The sequence below is a fragment of the Podarcis muralis genome, chromosome Z, assembly GCF_964188315.1.
Source record: "Podarcis muralis chromosome Z, rPodMur119.hap1.1, whole genome shotgun sequence".
In the NCBI taxonomy this organism is placed as follows: Eukaryota; Metazoa; Chordata; class Lepidosauria; order Squamata; family Lacertidae; genus Podarcis; species Podarcis muralis.
In genome coordinates this window covers 8,020,241-8,035,916 of record NC_135673.1, presented here as the reverse complement: position 1 = coordinate 8,035,916, position 15,676 = coordinate 8,020,241, and the positions used below count along the sequence as shown (strand labels likewise).

The 15,676-nt window shown below is 42.8% G+C and overlaps 1 long non-coding RNA gene across 1 annotated transcript in view; it reads right to left on the bottom strand.

The window, feature by feature from the left end:
* Positions 1-1,749: 1,749 nt before the first annotated feature.
* The window catches only part of LOC144326196 (uncharacterized), a 60,929-nt gene continuing 47,002 nt past the window's right edge, over positions 1,750-15,676 (bottom strand). Inside the window, exon 5 of the long non-coding RNA XR_013391392.1 lies at positions 1,750-3,091. This is a non-coding gene — a long non-coding RNA (uncharacterized LOC144326196). The remainder of the gene's footprint in view (positions 3,092-15,676) is intronic.

Below are 15,676 nucleotides of genomic sequence, written 5' to 3'. Positions count from 1 at the left end.
AGCCACAGGGTGCCTAGGGATTGTGACTATTATCACATGTACTCGGTTTCAAACATTAGCAGTGGGTACACGCACACTGGAGCTGGAGCAAGCAGTAATATGTACACAGCCAAAGAAATCAGTTCTTGTCCTCAAAACAGATTCCTGGGCAGGGCATGTGCTCAGACCTTGGTTGACCCCAAGTGTGCAGAAGCCCCACCCCCATTTTGCATCTGGCTCTATATGGTTATCATGAGGTTCTTGCGGGGAAATATTAATTGATCAAAGTCTCATTCAGCTATGGAATGAAGTTATATTTGTATCTGCATATGTACATTAATGTGCATCTAATAACATTTATCCCCTTTTGGTCTCTTAGGACTATTTTAAGGATAGGAGTGAATTAGAGTACAAGAGAAATTTGTTTAGTCAATATTTTTAAGCAAATTCCTGGACTGGAATTGGAATATAATGACTCTTCAGATTTAACACTTCTCCAAATTTTGCAATACTTCCTGGTATAAAAATGCAGAAATGTGTTAAAATGCATATTTTAAGATGTAATATGAAAATATGTTTAGGAATGTGTGCATTGGAATAAAATAGGGTTTAAATATGGATTTTGTGCTATTATTTAAATATGATTTTTTATACTTTTAATTAAAAAAAAATCCACAGATTAATGTGTAGATAGGACAGAATGAACAGAAGGATTAACATGCAAAACAGAGAGGGACTAAATATAAGAGAGATCTATCCATCCCTAGATTATTTATTATTGGTTTATAACCATTTTTATTCATAGTAGACTTATTGAAATTAATGGCCTTAAGTGACTCATTTCCACTAATGGGTTTGCTCTCAGTATGACTAATATTGGATACATCCCATTGTTTGTGATTCTGATTCATTTCAAATGATGATTTATTCTGAATGTGATGATCTTGCATCAGTTTTCAAAATACCGAATAAATAAATAAATACAGTCCCAACATAAGTGTGGCTGCATACACACCAACCGATCTGCAGCACAGAAATATATTCCCCCCATATATATATATATATATTTGGAAATATTATGTGTTTGGCACACTGCACCACAAAATTCAGAGAAGTGTGAATTTTGAAGGATAGGTGTTTCAGTCCATGTATTGTTTCAGGAAGTATGAATTAGGGAGTTTTGCACTAAAATAAAAACAAAGCTTAATTTCTTTCTCATCTCTAGTTGATCCCAAAGGGGAAGTATCAATGCAAAGAATGAGGTGAGCTCATTGACACCCCCCCAACTCAAAGCTTGTGTTGATCATGCTCCTTCATTCTCCTCTGTGTGACCAAATTTCTTTTCTCTCCTCCTAAGCCCACATGGCCTCTATTTCCCCCGCTGCTGATCTGCTTCAAGCCTACTCAAGGTCAGCAAAGAGGGATATATTTTAAATGGCGAGGGCTCTTATGAGCATTTTTTTCCCCTGGATTCCCCAGAAGCAAAAAAGTAGCATTTACACAGTAAGTCTTGTAGATCAAGGTCTTCCGAGCCTTTCAACATCCTAAAGCCCGCACAGACTTTCAACTCTTATCCCCAGCCCGTTGGCGGAAAGAAGAGAAAGAGAGGAAAAATGAATCGAACACAAAGCCTTTGCCTGGAGGTCTGGTGCAGAAGGCTTGGACTCAGAATTGTTTCAATCTATGTAAATATCAGGAAATTAAATTCCATATGTCCTGTGCCAGATGCTCCCAGCTGCTGCAGCTGTGCTCAGAATGGTAAGTAGACAGTTCTGATTTATCAAAGCAGATTTTATTTATTTATTTTCCAGTGTCATTCCTTGAAAGGGAGGGAGAAGAACAGTTTGTCATTGGGAGGGCAGAAGTGTAATGCACAAGAGTGATTTGATGCCAACGATCTGACAAAAGGGATCATTGGTCAAATGTGGAGATCCAGGCAAGGCTGGAATCTGGAAGACCCCAATAAGGGTCTCAGTGTTCTTGGCGCATGTTCTTGGCATCAAAATATTTTGTTTATGCTGAAGAGTATAGGAGTCACATGCATATGGAAAAATGCACTCACTCAGGCTTGGAGTGCAAGTGACTCTTGTTTGTAAACCAACCTTCTGTGCATCGTCAAAAGATGTAGGAGATGAATGTGAATGATTCCATCCCTCTGACTATTGGCAACCCTTTCCAGCCCCTTGGCCTGCAAACAGCTGGACTCTCTGAGCAGTGCTTCTCCATCCTACATCTTTGGGGGCCAGTAGGAAATATATATGGAGTGTTAAGGGTGATGGTGGAAGAGGCACAGCTTCAAATCTCTGCTCAGTCATAAAGCTTGCTGGGTGTGCTCCTCAAAGCTGAAATCTGTTTAGCCCCCTTAGCTAGTTCACGGGAACTCCTGTGAAGATGGATGACATAAGAATTGTATGAGATCAGTAAGCCAACTCCTCTTGACTGACCTCCATTTCCATTTGCAGTGTCAGAATATTTGTTAGATATGTATCTTTCCCACTTTATCAATGAAATTACTTCAAAATTAAAACCAAAACCAAAGCTCTATTCCAGTTCTGATACTGACACCATAGAGTTGGCCATGTTTGACAGGCCCATCCCTGTTACCCAGCTCTTCTGCACTTCCTATGTGGGATGAGAAGATAAAGTGGGGAGCTTGCTCTGTGAATTTAGGCTCCCCATGTAATGTAAAAAAATTGTGCAGTCAGATGTCTAAAAGTGGTGGAAGGACCCTATTTTCATGGAACAGGCTCCCCTCTTCAGATCTTCTCCAATAAGGAGTGGAGGGATGTGATGGAAATAAGAGGGCAGCAAGCATGGCTCCACTCCTTCCCCTCTCATAATTTGAACTGTATATTGTTGCTGGCATCTCTCTCAGGAGACAATGGAAGAGTGCACCTTTGGTGTAAAGTCAAACCATTGGAGTGTTACAGCACCAGCTGTGGCTGTAGAGACCGATACAGAAGAAACATATGTTATTGCAGGTGGGGCAGATGGAGGCATCTGGTTTTGCTGCTACAGGTGCACTGTGGCATTTCTTCTCTCTGCAGTCCTCCCAGCGGTCATTCCTCCTCTGGTCACTGCTGCGGATACACGACCTGACTGTCTCCAGGCACTGTGATAATCTACAAGGAATTGTGTGAAGGGCTGAGTACATGAATAGACCTGAATTCAATATGAACTGAGTGCAAAACTCACAGGCCCAGTTTGATCCTCATTCCATTTGCGGTGCTCTAGCAACTTCTGGAAGAAACATCACAAATTTTGCCACCTATCTTAATTTCAAACCCAACTCCAAAAATGGACATGGAACTATACCCCCTTCCATTATTGACTGTCCCTTCCTCCAAAGAAAGATCAGCCCTTTGAGAACATTTGGTCCAGCGCTAACCTAAACATTACAGCAGTATCCCAGGCATAAGAAGTCTTTGAAGATATATAGTTCTCTAAGGCTTCTTTGTCCAATTCAAACTTTTCCCCATAACTAATTGTAAAGCACATTGAACAACATTTTTTGTGGAGGCCTTTGAATGTCACATGGTAGTTGATTAACATGTAAGAATCCAGCCATACATAGGAACCTAATCAGGGAGTCAAAACCCTTTTGTGGAAACAAAAAGCAGGCCAACAACCTTTCTTCTCCAGCATCTTTTTCTCATAGTGGGCAACTAGATCCCTGTGGGAAGCCTGAAAGCTGAACATGAATGCAAGAATACTCAACCCACCTGCAATTCCCAGCTTGTGCTTGTGTCAGATTGGGCTATGGGCAGAGGTGAGCGAGGAGCAGGGATGGGGGAGACATTTGGTTTAGTTTTTATCCCAAGGTGACAATGCCTGATTTGCAGTTTCTGAAACAGTATGTGAAAGAGCCACCAAAATTCCTCCTCAGAATTTTGTCATGAGGTTCTCCAGCCAAACAATTTTTACAAAAAAAAACCCTGTATAGACTGGGAGGAATTGTGAATGTAAATGGATATATGAGTGAAAACAACAAGAATAAAAGGCATTATATGAAAGAAAATTGCCTTCAATTTTGGTGTGTGCACGTGTGAAATTACATTAAAAAATGTGCGGATTTGGAGCTGGTGAATGATTATTTCTTGCATCTGTCCTAAATCTTATAACATTTAGCTTCCTTAGATGTTCCCTCATTCTAGCATTATGAGAGAGGGTCAACTTCTTTCAGAGGCCTTTAAAAGAGAAAAAGAAGGCAGAGGGCAGTAAGAAACAAACAAACAATAATCAGATAAATAACCCCTGCTTCCACCCTTAGTATGTTTGGGTTTGGGCAAAGAGAGGTTTGGGCTGTTTCTTCGTAGGCCTCTTTTCCTTTGAACTGTCAGCCTAAGTCAACGTATTGGAAACACACACGAGGAAATGAAGGGGAAAGCAAGAATGTATGTTGCGAGGAATTCCTTCGACATATAATGAGAACCCAGAGGAGGATGGCAGGCTGACAGATTTGCTGTCTGGATATGTAGTAGGCCTCAAAAAGGGCCTGCGAAAGAAACAACAGTGAAGTTAAGAGGCTGTAGGAATGCAAAAAAACCACCTTTTCCCCTGTGATAGTTATGGTGATGATATTGCTAGTACTATAGTCAGCTTAAGAAAGGGAGAAAGGAAGGAAGGAAGGAAGGAAGGAAGGAAGGAAGGAAGGAAGGAAGGAAGGAAGGAAGGAAGGAATATGGTGATGGTGGTCATCACTACTACTACTGCTGCTGAAGAACTGTTAGTGGGTGGTTCCCTAGACCAGATGGATGGGAGGTTGCCTGCTCTTGATGGGGTTAGACTCCCTCTGAAGGAGAGGGTACGTAGCTTAGGGGTACTCCTGGGTCCTTTGCTGTCACTCAAGGCTCAGGTGGCCTCAGTTGCAAAAAGTGTGTTCCATCAGTTTCAGCTGGTGGCCCAGCTGCACCCCTATCTGGACAGGGATAGCCTAACTACTGTTGTCTATGCTCTGGTAACTTCTAGGTTAGATTACTGCAACACGTTATACATAGGGCTGCCTCTGAAGACAGTTCAGAAACTTCAGCTGATACAGCATTCAGAGGTCAGGTTGCTCATTGAGGCAGGCGGTTTGAGTATCTAATGCCATTCTTGGCCCTATTCCATTGGCTGCCAGTCACTTTCTTGGCCCAACTCAAAGTGCTGATTTTGACCTATAAAGCCTTTAGTGGCTCAAGACCACAATACCTTAAGGCCTGTCTCTCCCCATACAAACTGACCTGGACCCTACAATCACCACCTGAGGACTTTCTTCATGTGCCTCCTCTGTGAGAGGCCTGAAGGGTGGCAACACAAGAATGTGCCTCTTCTGCAGTGGCTCCCAGCATGTGGAATGCTGTCCCCAAAGGAGGCTTGCCTGAAACTTTTCTTACAGATCTTTAGGCACCAGACAAAAACATTCTTCTTCAGCCCTTTGGCTGGTTAAGCAAGCTATGGCCTTTTAAACTGGGAGGTATTGTTTTGTTTGTTACTATGTTACGTATTTTTTGTGTTTTTATACTTGATCTTTGGAGGAATGGTTGTGTATAACCTTAAATAAATAAATACTATCATAGTGGGCTGGTGTTAGGGGAGAAGAGGTTTGTTACTTTTGATGATGGTGAGGCCAATAGTCTGCCTTCCTGTCAAGGCACCCAGGATGGTTGACAATTAAAAAAAAATAAAAATACATCACACAAAACTGTCAGAGCCCTCTCATTAACAACTGGGAGCTGATGACATGTGTGCTTCTTGGCTTGTGATCCCTTGCTTCTGCCTTCCCCAAGAGCACAAGTTCTTCAGCAGCCCCCAAATAAGGTAGGCGAAGAGTTACCCAACAGTTCCTTCAGGCCATTGATGGCCTGGGCTCCCTTGCTTCAGTCGCAGCAGTAGCTGTAGTAATAATGACTATCTTCCTCAACTCTCTTTCCAAGTCTCTCCATTCAAAAACATTGCATCTAATAATATTCCTCAACCTCTCAAGGCCTACAAATATTCCTTTCAGTCAGATTTCCCCAAACAAACTCTTGAGCAATGGAGAAATTAGCATGGCTTCTGTCTGAAAACTAACCGCCACCCAGGAAGGGCTGTGAAGGAATATTTATTTTAATTTTTAATAAAAACAACAGCACAGAGATAAAGCATGCTTTGGCCAATATGCCGCAGGGAATCTTTCTCTTACACTCCCCTCCTCCCCCCCACCCCGCCATGAGTACATTTTTGTTTTGCACACATCTTAAATAGGTTTTCCTCCCTACCCCACCACCCCAAACACAGTTGGCTCTGTAAAATAATGCTTAAAATATGTCTGAACATTGCCTGCAAAGTCAATGGCAGAAAGCCTTGTTTTCAATCCCTTGGAAAAACGGGTGATCAACTCTATATTTACAGAAAGGTTAGAACAATAAAGTGGTGGCTGTTTTTTTCCAGCCTCTCTCACCTTTGCAGACAGTCAGTGCTGAGTAACTTCTCGTTCCCCTCACACCACACACCTCCCTGAAAAGGGCTCCGTGTATGTCTCCTTGTTTACTGAATGTCTGAAATGATGTCAGCAGGATCCCACAAGGCCACATATTTAAACAGAGACCATCCCACTTGTCACAGAGGTTTATAAGGCCGGGGTGGGGCGGGGGGAGCCCTCCTTGAATGGATCACTGTGGGTTTGGATGATGGTCAAGTGCTTTTTCATTGCGGGGTTGGGGTGGCTGGGATCCCAATGGATTAAAGCCATCATTGTGCTTGGATGTGTATGGCTGGGCCCTCACAGGAAGTGGCTCAGCAACTGTGCTCCATTGCTTACAGCCAGTATAAAGGCAAAGGTTTAAGAGACACAAGCAAAATGCATTGTGGTTGTTGTTGTTGTTGTTTAAGTCCCAGCCTTATGCTGGTGCTGTGCATCCCTTTTCTGCCTTTCTGCTAGGAGAGATACAGTCATACCTCATGTTACGTTTGCTTCAGGTTGAGCATTTTCAGGTTGCGTCCCATGGTGACCCGGAAGTACTGGAAAAGGTTAGTTCTGGGTTTCGCTGCTCACGCATGCGCAAACACTCAAAATGACGTCACACGCATTCGCAGAAGTGGCGAATTGCAACGCAGGTTGCATTCTGCTCATGTTGTGAACGGGGCTCTGGAACAGATCCCGTACACAACCAGAGGTACCACTGTACAGTTCAATGTAATAACGGTGGAGTGGTTATAGCTAGCCACAATTTTCTACCTCTACTGTCCAAGGCTGTATGCCTCTAAATGCCAGTTGTTTAGGGTTGCCATATCTCAAAAGGTGAAAATGCGGACGCAAAAGAGCTAATTTTAAGGAAGCTCACCAAAATCTACACTTCTGACATGGGTTGCCGTATGTACAGATTTCCGTGGACATTCCAGCGGTTCCCGCCCACACATTGTTTCCAACGGCCGAATCCTGACTACGCCTGGAAAATTCTGGACACAGGACAGCCCTAACAGTTGTTGGGAATCACAGGCGGAGGGGGGGCTGTAGCACTCAGGTCCTGCTTGTGGTCCTCTCAGATAAATCTGTGAGAACATGGCAAGCTGAGCTAGATGGGCCTTTGACCTGATCCTGCGGGGCTTTTCTGATGTTCTACCTCCACTGTCAGAGGTAGATACCAGTTACTGGGAATCACAAGTTCGGGGAGTACTGTTGTGCTCAGGTACTGAGTGTGAGGCAGGATTAATTTTGTTGTATATATGTTGTTGTTTAACCTTTAAGAAGAAAAACAGTAAGAGAGTGTGTGTGTGTGTGTGTGAGAGAGAGAGAGAGAGAGAGAGAGAGAGAGAGAGAGAGAGAGCTGTCAACGTTTCCCTTTCTTAAGGGAAATTCCTTTACAGTGGTGCCTCGCAAGACGAAATTAATCCGTTCCGCGAGTCTCTTCGTCTTGCGGTTTTTTCGTCTTGCGAAGCACGGCTATTAGCGACTTAGCGGCTATTAGCGGCTTAGTGGCTATTAACGGCTTAGCGGCTTAGCAGCTATTAACGGCTTAGCGGCTTTAAGAAAAAGGAAACAAACTCGCAAGAACTCGCAAGACGTTTCGTCTTGCGAAGCAAGCCCATAGGGAAATTCGTCTTGCGGAACGACTCAAAAAACGGAAAACCCTTTCGTCTAGCGAGTTTTTCGTCTTGCGAGGCATTCGTCTTGCGGGGCACCACTGTATTCCGAATAGGATTCCTCGCAAGAAAAGGGAGAAGTTGACAGCTATGGTGTGTGTGTGTGTTGCTGTTAAAAGCTTTAGCTGATTGAGGCTGTGAACCCTAAGGAATTAACATGAAAATACTGTATATGCTTTGGGGATATATATATATATATTTTGGGGGGGGGGGAGAAATGATCTCCCTGAAAACTTCTTTCCACACTGGAAATGTTCATTCAGTTCATGCTAATCCATTAAGTAATCTTAAGAGAGTGTAGTTCTCTTATTTCTTCATCCCACCCTGTCCTGAAGCTACAGAGCAATATTCAACGTAAAGATGGTCAAGTGTGAAATAACAAGCTTCATGAACGCAGAGGAGCGCTACTAAGTTTGTTTGGTTTTTCCTACTTCCTGTTTCATCCTTGGAAAGGCTTCTGGTGGCAAGGGGCAGATTTCCCCCATCTCAGCTAGGCTGAATCAGGACATTATCAGGTAAGGATATTATTCTCCCCTTACCTGATAATTTCTGCATTTTACGTGACATTTCACACAGTACAGTAGTACAAGCCATTTCTGGAAATCTAGCAGGATCTAGTGGAACTTTAGCACTCATTTCTGTGTTAATTACTTCCAGGTGGGAGGAAAAAAATCCATTTGCAACTCTGTTAACCTGGAAAATGCTCTTCTTTTATCCTACTGCATTTGTCATTTCACCACACTCATAGTCTTGTGTCTTTATACATGTTCTTAATTACATACACACAGAAGTGTCAAGGAAAACCTCAAATTCATGACTCACATCCCAGCTTCTGCAAAACAAATAAATAAATGTTTCTCTGTTTAGACATTTAAGGCACTGGAGAAGTGTGTGTGTTTATGCAGAAAGGTGGAGGGCTGTAGCTCAGTGGTGAAGCAACCGCTTTGCATGCAGAAGGTCCCAGATTCAATCCTTGGCATATCCAAGTAAAGTTGGGAAAGATTTCCCAGCTAAAACTCTGGACAGCTGCTGCCAGTCAGTGCAGACATTATTAAGCTAGATTGAAATACAGTCTGACAATATAAGGCAACTTTCTATGTTCCTAGAGCCGTCCAGCAGTGTCTGAATCCCAAGTGTGCTTGAAGCCTGAAAACTAACTTTACTACATATGTAAAGACTAATGCTTGTGTATGTGAAACTTGAACTAATGAATTAAAAATTCCTCCAATGTTTTGTTGCTCCTGCTGCACCAACCTGATTTTTTAAAAATCAGATAATATTTCAGTTATACGGTAATCCTCCGGTATTATTTTTCCATGATGGTTTTCTTTTTTTTTCTTTCCCCTTTTTTTTCTTAGATGTGTAAGACCTCCTGGATACAAGTGTCTTTGTTGTTTCTCTTTCTTGGAAATATTTAGCAATGACCCAATCACTTGCTTGTTAAAAATATATTTGCTTTTTCTGTCCTGAAGGCTGGAACTCATTTTGCTCAGTCTGTAAAAAGCTTGAGGCTTTTAATTGCTTAAAAAAAAAAAAAACCTACTGGATTTTTTAAAAAGAAAAATGAGACCGGAGGAATTATTTGCCACATGTTGATAAAAATAATTACATCATGATGGGGTTGCCCATCCAATATCATGTGAGGGATCCCTCTTGTTTTGTTTATAGTCAATATGTGGGCAAAATGAGTCTTAAAAAAGTAACTGCTCTTAAAATAAGCAAAGCTGTAGGTTTTTCTTGTACACTAGAATGTAACTCAGTGTGGGAGAATTTCCCTCATTCTGTTCCTTTACAGCAGGAATGGGGAAACTTTTAAGCCTGAGGGACCCATTTACTCATAGGCAACTTTCTGGGGACCGCATGCTGGAGGTGTGGGGGGCCAGAACCAAAAGTGGGTGGGGCAACAGTCTATTTTCCAGCAACTTGAAAGTCACAGACAGTTTATACATATGCAGTAAGCCTGCAATTTACGTGGGGGTTGCATTCCGGGGATCATGCCCAAAGCCAAAATGGGTTCAATGGCAAATGGAATTGCCAAAATTATTTTTGCTGGAACTCTGCCCCCTTTCCACCCCTATTTTGTTTTATTTAGCCATACTCATAAAGCTGAATGTGCACAAGTGAAATGCAAATACTGTACTCAGACCTATATGGTTTGGGCCCTGTATGCCTGAAGGAGCATCTCCACCCCCATCATTCAGCATGGACACTGAGATCTAGCTCCGAGGGCCTTCTGGCGGTTCCCTCACTGTGAGAAGTGAGGTTACAGGGAACCAGGTAGAGGGCCTTCTCGGTAGTGGCACCCACCCTGTGGAACACCCTCCCGTTAGATGTCAAGGACATAAACAACTATCTGACTTTTAGAAGACATCTGAAGGCAGCCCTGTGGGCATGCTCCTGCTTGTCAATCTTGTGGCAGTAAATCCGTCAGGTTCATAATATATTATGTGAAGATGCCTGATTAAAAGGTGGCTATTTGGAAATACCAACCCAGAAAGGTTCAGGTGACTCCCAAGACCAGTAGACTTCCTCCTGGATCCCTTCTATAAATCACATGTGGGAATGTTCAAAAATGAGCCAATATATGGATGGACATTTGGGGGTCAATTTCTGTTTGTGCCCTCATTCTTTTTAAGCCCAATGCATTTGCCCTAGAATCTTGAAGAGGTAAGTATAGGGCCAGTACTGAGTTTTGTAGGGCTTTTGGCAAGGTAGCCTCAGAAGGGCTCCTCCATCCTCCTCACCTCTTTGCACTGACACTGCCAATTTGTTTGCTTCTCCCTCTGTACTCAGTCTGCACCAGCAGAGGGAGATGAAGTGAGGATGATGCATGCCGAGGTGTCTATTTCATAGAATCATAGAATTTTAGGGTTGGAAGGCACCCAAGGGTCATCTAGTCCAACCCCCTGCAATACAGGAATATCAGCTAAAGCATCCATGACAGATGGCCATCTAGCTTCTGCTTAAAAACCTCAAAGGGAGGAGAGTCCACCACCTCACAAGGAAGTCAGTTCCGCTGTCGAACAGTTCTTACAATCAGATTTTCCCCCCTGATGTTTAGTGCATATTCTTGTAACTTGAAGCCATTGTTTCGAATCCTACCCTCCAGAGCGGGAGAAAACAAGCTTGTTCCCTCTTCCATGTGACAGCCCTTGAGATATTTGAAGATGGCTATTATATTTCCTCTCAGTCTCCTCTTTCCCAGGCTAAACACACACATTTCCTTTAGCTGTTCCTCATAAGACTTAGTTTCCAGATGCTTGATCATCACGATCATCTTGGTTGCCCTGCCCTGCACACTTTCCAGCTTCTCAACATCCTGCCATCATCATCATCATCATCATCATCATTATTATTATTATTAATTAAATTTCTATACTGCCCTTCATCTGAGGATCACATGGCAGTTTACAATATAAAAACACAAAATGTATAGTAGCAAACAAAAGCAATGCACCCCAGTTTAAAAGGCCATATATTGTTTAATTAGCCAAAGGCCCGGGAAAAGACCAATGTGTTCTCCTGGCACCTAAAAATACACAGTGAAGGCACCAAATGAGCCTCCCTGGGGAAAGCATTCCACAAGCAGCGAGTCACCACACACACACACACACACACACACACACAGAGGACCTCACTGATTACTGGATCCTAGGATCTTCTGACTGAGGTGGCTGCCTCATTCTGTCTCATGCAGGGAATGCGAACTTGCCGCCCTCCAGATTTTGCTGAACTACAACTCCCACCATCTTTGGCCACTGACCATGCCATTGGGACTGATGGGAGTTAGAGTCCAAGTATAACTTAAGGACTGCAGGTGCCCAATCCTTGGCCTAATATTAGAGTTGGCCCTGGCAGGTAAAAGAAAATCATGGTTAAGAGGAACAGCAGGAGGAGATTGTAGGGACTGATATGGGTCCCCTATCTAGGTGTGGGCCCTGGCAGTATCCGGTGGTGATGACTCACCAACCAGGGAAGAGCTGCAAAGCACTGAGCAGGTGAAACTTTCCTGGGCCTGCCCTTGTTAAGGTTGCATGCAAAGAGCTATTGAGAAATTCTTTCCCTTGTCTAAGCAGATTAAAGCCACATTGAACAAAGTGTAAAAGACGGAAATGCCTCGATCCGGCAGGGCAAAGTTCAGAAACAACATGAATTATTAGGTAACTTATTTTGTATTCTGATACCTTCTTTTGCTTCACTCCAGATGGGTCTTTTTGCAAGGAATTTTGCAGCAGGGGTATGCAAAGCATGAATCTAAGAACTCCTGGGGATTTTGTCGGATGGATCATAGCCTTGCAATCTCAGATATTTCTTCCTTGAAATCAGATGCAAGTGGTTTTTTTCTTTTTCCTGTGGTAGATGCATATTTCATATTCTGGGTTGGCAATGTTTGAGAAACATGCATATTGTGCAGCCGTGGGGGTGAGGGGCAGTGAGGAGGAACCAGGACTGATTTATGTAAAAAGAATTAAAAGAACCATGTAGAAGTGTTGAGACCTGATAACCATCTAGAAGGATGCAAAAGCTAGGAAGTAGAAGGAAACCCTTGAGGTCAGTTGGAGCAGACAGGGGAGAAAAAATAAGCAACGTTAAGAAATGAGTCTCAGGGTTAGCAAGAAAGATTGCTAATAACAAGCCTTCCCTGTGGACCTCATGATATTACAATGATCTCATACTTACAGCACTGTGACAGTAATCCAATGCTATAAATATCCAAAGGAATGTGGGGTGTCCCATAGTGATTATTGACCCACTGGGAACTCATGATCCTAGCATAACAATTGCAGACCTTAGCAAGAATCATCTCAGGAGGGAAATTCAGGATGGAAGCAACTTTGGTGACCTCTTGAAGCAACCACCCTTTCGCCAATTGTAAAGAGGGGGTGGGTGGAGAGAGAGAGAGAGAGAGAGAGAGAGAGAGAGAGAGAGAGGTTAATTGACTTGGCCAACTCAGCTGCAAATGTGAACCACATTTCTGTAAATCTCACATTGGCAGCAAAGAAAGCAGATGACATGTTTTTCTGGAGCTCCCATCTTGTTTTCCCTGGGGACTAAGCACGGTGATTGAATGTGAGGGCAATGCTTTTCCTGCTTCCTCACTGCAGCACGTAATGGGCATAAAGTGCATTTGACACTTTTAAAAAATGCATATATGCTGAGTAGAATTATTAAATGGCCATTTAGCCAAAGGCCACCTCTGAAGGTAATCAGATAGACATTCTAGTCGAACTGGACTCCAAGTAGGCCTTGATGTCTCTCTCAGCACCTGACACCACTCATATTTCTTGGCAAATGAGCAAACAAGTAAGCATATCAGACAGTGGTGCTAGAGTGCTGTGAGAGATAAAACATGGAGATCACCAAATCATGCACCATTACAGAGCATCTAGTCAATAACATAGATCCACCATTGTCACTGGAAGCTTAGGTGTCCTCAGTGATGACCATTTCAAGCTCCCTTTGGATCACCAAGTGTTGCCCCTTTCAGACAAGATGACTTAACCTCTGTACTCGGCCACTCTGGTAACTTCCAGATTAGATTATTGCAATGCACTCTATGTGGCTCTGCCCTCGAAGATGACTGGGAAATATCAACTGGTCCAAAATGCAGTAGCAATACCACTGAATGAGGTACCATCTAGAACTCAAATAGCCCCTATTTTATAACACAGCCACTGGTTTCCAGGTTGTTGAAGTGAAGTGGCTCGAGGGCAGGGGTTGGCTCAGTCTTTATCCCTGCTGTTCGTCAAAGAATCATAGAATTATAGAATTGGAAGGGACCCCAAAGGGTCATCTATTTCAACCCCATGCTGTGCAGGAATCTCAGCTAAAGCATATTTGACAGATGCCCAGACAACCTCTGCTTATAAACCTTCAAAGAAGGAGAGTCCACCACCTTCTGACGTAGTCTAATACCACTGTTGAACAGCTCTTACCACCTTGCAGTGCATGAGGATGAATGCTGATTGCCATGTAACCTCACAAAACAAGTCAGAATGAGTGCTCAATAAAGACTGGATGCAATCTAACCTTTGCATCAAATGGGTGCAAGCAAATAAGGACTGGTGCTCATTAAATAGGTTGTCTGGAGGAGACGTAAATTTTTATTCCCCTATCTGCCTAGATAACCTTTTCTATGTCTTGCTTTTCTGCATAGTTGGATTCCTTCCTTCCTTTATTTCATATGAGTTGTTGTGCAGCTGATGCCAACTAGGGATTTGTTTCAAAGGGGAAAAACTATTCTGTTCTCGGGATTCCAAGATAACTCTTTATTATTTTTATTTAGGGAAGTTTTTAATGTTTAATGCTGTATTGTGTTTTTAATATTCGATTGGGAGCCGCCCAGACTGACTGGGGAAACCCAGCCAGATGGACGGGGTATAAATAATAAAATTATTAAAATTATTATTATCAGTCATCTCATAAGGGTGTACTAAGCATTCAGTCAACTTTTGCCTGGACATTGGGTAATTCATTCTCTGCAGCAGTGTTTAAGCTTAAGTTAGGCAAATGAAACTGTCCAAAATGTTGATAGCTGAGAGATGTTTTATCATGGGCATATTCTGCAATATAGGTTCTTGAACCATTAATAATGAAATAGTGATGGGTTTGTTTCCCAATACAACCAAATTATTGCTCTCCAGAGGACCTATACCACAACAAAAATGGGACAGAAATAAACCAAAACATTGGTGACATGAAAAGATAATGGAATTTCATCAGTAAGTTATGGAATACACACTGACTGGAAATTCAGCAGTGACTTTCTACAAACTCTTGCTGGTGCAAACAGTATTGAAAATGGAATCGCGTATGGCTACCTGATAACACCATGGATGCATGAGGAAAAAATGGCATCTGGAGGGGGCCCATAGACTTGGTTGTAGGGATGCGTGAGGAACTTGATCCTATAGAGAATGTCCTGATAACCATCTCTTGATCAAAAAGAGCAGTCCTATGCATGTCTGCTAAGAAGGAGGTCCCATGAACTCAGAGTTATGTCAGACTTCACCCCTCAGCATCCCTGCTTCACAAGTGCCATGGAATGTGTCTATGAAAGTGATGGTGACTTACGCTTGCCTGGATGGAAAGATGTAGATGGGTCTAGAACCCTCTGGCTTCTGCATAACTGGAATGCAGCCTACTGTTGAACAGCAATAGTTGCACTTGTTGCTCCACCCATTTTGCCTCTGCTTTTGTCCCTCTCTGGCATGCAGCCCCCAGAAGGTTGTTCAGGACAGAATGTGGTCCTTAGGCTGACAAAGCCTATTTCATTCATTCATTCATTCATACATAAGGTTTTTTAACCCGACCTTGAGGTCTCTGGGATTCTGTGCCCTTTTAGTGTATAGGAAGTGTGTGAGACTTTTGGTCCTGATATTGATGAAATACAACTCCCATCAGTCACAGCAAATCTGGCCAATGACCAGGGATGATGGGAGTTGCAGTTTGCCAACATATGGAAGGTCATTTCCCCCCCTGCTTAGTTCATGGGAAATAGAAACAAAACCCATAAGGGTTAAGATAATTGATAAAATAATGGTGTTATTTTTACTTCTGGCTACAGCTTGGGGAAAGCTTCCCAGCTTTAAAT